Below are 6,000 nucleotides of genomic sequence, written 5' to 3' on the forward strand. Positions count from 1 at the left end.
GATGGTGATTGATGACGACGTGCCTGACCAGGATGAGATCACTTTTAAAAAAAGATATAAAGCCTTGAATATATAAACTCCCCCTAGGTCACAACTGTATAATGTCTTGTCTTAGGCTGCCTTCATAAAGAAGCACCAATTTGGACATTATACCCAGTAATCTGATGGGAATGTCTTACACACCCACAGTGTCTATGTCTCACATACACACATTCACCGATCTTAGCCTCAGCTTCAGTTCACCGCTATGCTACAGCAGTGTTTCCCAGACAGGCCAGCAGAACGAAGGGAAACCCGGCCTGCTCTAAAATGTTGGCTCTGCACATGGGGGGTTGCAGACAAAGTACTGTGGATTAGCCATTAGCGTTGCCTGTAATCCCTTACTCCCAAAGAGATTAGCCTGAAGAGGACTATCTAGTGTCTGGAGAGGCTTTATTGGATCCAGGCTCCTTGGTGGTCAGGTCAACTGAAGTGGATGAGGCTGTGATGAGTTTACATTGACTTTGCAGTTGCATGCCAGAACATCAGTCAAGATTGGGACGACGTGAACTCAGCTAGCTGTGGACTGGACGTCTTGATCGGGTAGTAAGAGAGATGATTGCATAACATCCAGAAAGAAATTACACAACCATGCTATGGATAAAAAGTATTTATTTTCCCCAAAAAATAAATCCATATAGTAAACTAATGTCTCTGCCAGGCTCGCTGAGGCAGATTTTTTTTTATTAATCATCTTAAATGTGAACTATTAGTGTAAGTGGATCTTCTCCAGTAGCTTTGCTACTATTTGTCACGCCATGCAGGGCATGGCTCCGGGTGATTCGGCGGGCAAGAGTGTGGAAGATGAGCATGCCAGGCCATTTCCACTGTGAGGTCTGGAGGGACATTTCCCAAGGTAAGGGAGTGGAGTTAGTGGACTGGGAGGAACTGGGGCTTCTTGGGGCCCATCTGTCTTTGTCTATTTTGGATGGGGGTGAAGGAGGGGTAAAGAAGAGGCTGGGATCGCTAAAGATGGATGAGGCATGCAGTGCTAAATCCTGCCTTGTCCAGTCGCAGAGCAAGAGCGTGGTGATGAAATAGTGTTTTGCTTAGAAGCGGGGGCAGTCCAGACCAGGCCCGCTCCCTTTTTCTGGGAACTGAGAGCGAGAGAAAGGAGAACTGGGAGCAACGAGGACGTATCGCTCAAATAATACCTGACATAATGTGAGGAAACGACAGAAGCTATTCTGCCAGAGACACGCCCACACACGCAACTTTGCACAAACACAAACCTGGTCAGTGTATCGGGTCTAATACATGTGGGTGGGTACATATATATATATATATATATATATATAACATATATAAAATGTCAGGGTATGCGTTCCAATGACTGTCACAGCATGAAAAGCGTTGCCTCTCAAACTATTTTTTTCACTTTTTTACGATTGTCTGTGCTCAGATGTTTGCTCATTGTACATTAAAAAGTCATTGTTTTTACCACAGTCCAAATTATTTAGCAAACACATACATACTAGAATCAGTGTAAAAACATTCTTCAAGGTTTTTTCATACTTTTCTTGTAGTTATCCTATGATTTCTTATTATGGACTAAGATTCCACAGGTTGACATATCAACATTGGACCTATTATGAAGTCCCCTGATATTCCAATGAGATTTATAATATCTGCTTTAAGAAAAAAAAAAGAAAAACATCTACTGACTATATTCCTATATATTCTGTCAGAAACCATAAGAGGCATTTCATTTTTTTATTTATTGTAAAATAAGTATTTAAAAGCTCTTGTTAAATTCCAACCTAAAATTAGTCAAATAAGTAATACATTGTTTAAAGCATAGTACACTGTGCCAGGGAAAATTTAATTTGAATTTTGCCATGTTTTTCTAAAATGTAAAAAATTATTATTCCTTAGGTCTTGCAAAGCAAATACTTCAACTATATATAGTATATGTTGCAGAACAGTTAAAAACAATCTAACTTGAAGGGTTAGAAGAATTGAATAGAAACATTTGTCAAATGTGTAAAAATATTATTTTAGAGAATCCCCAATACAACTAAACCATTATATCAGACCTTATGATGATGTCTTCCTTTAAGTGTTTCCCTTATGTTTCTATTTGACTAAAGATAAAGCCCAATTTGGCTAAAGATAAAGCCCATTAAAACAAACATTTTGGGAGAAATGGTGTTGACATTTAATGGTTGCAAAATCATGGTGATTCAAAATGTTGCACTACATGTACTGAGGACATGAAGAACAGGTTCTAATATATATATAGTATAGTACACTCAGCACATTTCAGTTTTTTTATGTTGGAATGGATCAAATCTCCAGACACATCTTTTAGTCATTACAGTTTGAAGAGAAGTATTGTCTTGAAGTCCGTTTTATTTAAATAAACTTCATAAGATCCTTGTTTAGCTAATAGTAATTATTAACCAGTGTTTTTAGAACATTTCTTTTGAGAATTTGATGCTGACGTTCTATGCAGAGAACTGGATCATTTACGGATATAGAGCCAACATGGAAATGAATAATACTGAAAATACAGAAACATTTTCCTTAAATGAAATTTTACTATAAATGAATAAAAGTATTCAAATAAAGTGTCCCTGACAGACAAGGAATGTTCTGGTTTTCCAGAATCCCTGAAATATATTTGATGGAAAGTCTGTTTTGACAACCAATGACTGTCCAGTTGGAGTTCATGCCATGAAAAACACAGGTTTAGAATTGAGATTCCACTTTCACCTAGTTCAGATACAATCTAAGCCACATTGCAGCACTGTATTAACATCAGTAAAGAACATGGTTATTTTTGATATTAAAGACAAGTATCAAGTAACTTTCCATACTGGAAAAGAAGAAACTGCATACTGACACAAATCGCAATGCAAAAGTCAGCATTGCAAAATTGAAATGGTGAGGTCAACAGGCAAATTCCAAAATGCTAGCCTTTCTCTGATGCTGCACAGTCTCCTTTCTGGGCCCTGCCAATTCTCAAATACTGCGGAAACTTATGAAGGACTTCCTCACATATTATTTTCTGCAGAAACGTGTCAACTTAAATGCAAACTGACTTTACTTTTAAAGGGCAGGTTTGCAGGAAAATAGTTTTCTCTAAAGGAAAAAAGTGTGTGTTTGTATGTGTGCACCTCTGTGTGTGGGATCTGAGAGATCTGCACCGGTGAATGAGACTGTTTGCTCTAAATGACGTGTGAGATATTGTGTGCAATATATATATATATTGTACCAGTCAAAAGTTTGGACGCAGCTAGTAATTTTTGGGGTATTTCTTAGTTTTTACTATTTTCCACATTGTGGGTGTGTAGTATGTGTAAGTATATGAAATACCATATGGAATGGTAACCAAAAAAGTGTTAAACAAATAAAAATACATTTCATATTATAGATTCTTCAAAGTAGACAACATTTGCCTTGATGACGGCTCTGCACACTCTTTGCATTCTCTTAACCAGCTTCATGAGGTAGTCAACTGGAATGTATTTGAATTAACAGGTGTGCCTTGTTAAATCCTTCCAAGGGAGTGTTTTTTTCACAGTTCGTTCTTCGCATTAATGCGTCTTCTCGGCCAGAAGGCATACAGTTCACTCCACACAAGACCTCTAAGGTCTAGTTACGAAATGAGTGAACCAGCTGATTGAGCTTCCAGGGTGAACATAGCTGGAAACCACAGGAATATATTTCATACTCAGAGCCAGTGCCGGCCCTAGCCTTTTGGGGGCTCTAAGCAACATTTTATATTGGGGGCCCCCTCTCCCCTAGTGGTCTGGGGCCTTCTAGCGGTTGCGGGCCCTAAGTGACCGCCTATGTCGCTTATGCCTAAGGCCGGCCCTGCCCGGAAGTGGATTTATGATGATGACTGGCAGTCAATTTGTTAGGGGTGGACAAAAGACAGAGAGGTCCCTGCAGTGTGCAATACTTTTATGGTTGGCGCCCCGACAAGCTGTTACATGTTTGCTGGCCAACGCTGTGGTTGTTTTGTGTTTCAGACACCATGTCAGAGTTTAAACTCAGAACACATAAGAACCCGACACAGTCAAGTAAGGAGGTATGCGTATCGTATCGTTAACTGCTTCAACAATGCTCGATTCAAAGGAGTCTTACGGCTGTGTGCCAGACATTCATTCCTGATGGGAACAATAGGACAAGACAGGAATTTTCTTTTACATTTCCATCATTTCTCCTTTGATGTGAATGCTTCCTTTCTGGAGCTTTGATTTCACTATGACAGCTTTAATCAGGACCCACAGGTTGCAGGCTTGGCCTGCCTGGCAGACTCCTCTATTCTCTTAATTCCCTTTTCTTTTTTCCCTTTTGACTACGAAAACACGCTAACGAAACCTCCCGCTCCACCTCCACTCCTGGAAATGTATTATTGTTATTTCTTATTGAAATAAAGTTTCTTCTTTTCCTAACCTCTAAAACCAACAACAGTGTTATTGATGATGTCCACATGTGCTCGTCCGCATGAGGATCTGTGGACACGCATGGTTTGACTTATCAGTAGTCTGGTTGGGGCTTTGTCTAATGGAAGAGATTCAAACTCCTCTGCAGTCTCTCAGAGTAATTGGCCACTGCTAATTCCGAACAATGATAATTGGGAAACAGGGATGGGTTCAAGACAAACTCCAAAGATCCCATCTGAGTGGACGGATTAGCTCTCTCTTGTGTGATTCGTGCAGGCGATGGAGTTGAAGATTTACATTCCAACTGGACATCTGCGGGACATACTGTTGAGATCTTTGGAGGCCAAAGCGGTTGGTTGGTCTTGACTATGATGGATTCCCATACTCTCCTAGTCAGTGGGATTGATTTATTTGATTGTCACTGTATGACATGCTAAGGTTACAAGACATGCATTTCTTTTACCCATTCTTGGCAGGCAATATAAATGAAGTAGCTAGTAAAGTTCATTACTCTACTCCGGTGTCTGCTTCAGAGGAATGATGAGCTACATTGATTGAGGTGACATACAATCACATTTCTTTTCAGATAGACATGAATAACCCGGGTGTTGAGATGAGCAATGAAGATTGAGTTACATTTGTTGTTAGTGTTGAGTGTGTGTGTGTGTTTGTGAGAGATCCAGATCTCTCTATACATGTGAGGACCAGACATCCCCACAAAGACAGTTGGTCCTTCCTAGGAAAATGTCAACAGCTGAGGGGTTATGGTAAAACTATGGTAAAACAATCGAGGATAGTTTAAATTGGGGTTACTTTTCAGGCATTACAGATTTGTTTAAGGGTTAGGTATTAGGCCGACATTCACAGGTATAGTAAAGCAAGTACACGCACATCTTTTCACTGTGGGGACCAGAAAAACAGAAATCAATGTTCCCTATATCTCTAAACATAATCATAACCATAAAGACAACAAGGGTCCCAATACTTACGGTACACAGAACTCATGGAACATGACCAACTTGTTTTGCATTGATTTGCTGAGATGTGCCAGTTGCCGCATTGATTCTGAAATTAAAACACCTGAACTGATGCTTTTTAGTTTTTTAAGTTTGTTCGTAAAATAAGCAGACTTTGCAATATATTGTGATATTCTAACTTTCTTCATACTATCGTTATCTGTTAGTATGGGGACTTTTAAACGTGGTTAAAAGCAAATATTTAATAAATTGTGTATGTTGTCTTCACAAAATCATGTTCAATTTGTGTCCTATATTTCCAATGACTTTTTATGAACTGCTGATCGAGAAATGTCTGCCTGGAAAGGATATTTTGGTCTCTGGAAATTTAAGGGGAGAAAAATAACACATTTATAGAGAAAAAAAGAATATAGCAGGTCCAAAGAGTAAGGTTAGCCATATGCTGAGCCAATAATAAAGACATTTGAAAAATAAAATGAAAGAACTCATTTTATGAGTTTGGTCCTCAACCAAATGAAGACTTTAAATCATTGGCCAGAAAATGAATATAAAAAGCATTTAAAGTAATTACCAATGGCACCCTTTCATAG

This window comes from Esox lucius, chromosome 20 (genome assembly GCF_011004845.1).
Source record: "Esox lucius isolate fEsoLuc1 chromosome 20, fEsoLuc1.pri, whole genome shotgun sequence".
Lineage (NCBI taxonomy): Eukaryota > Metazoa > Chordata > Actinopteri > Esociformes > Esocidae > Esox > Esox lucius.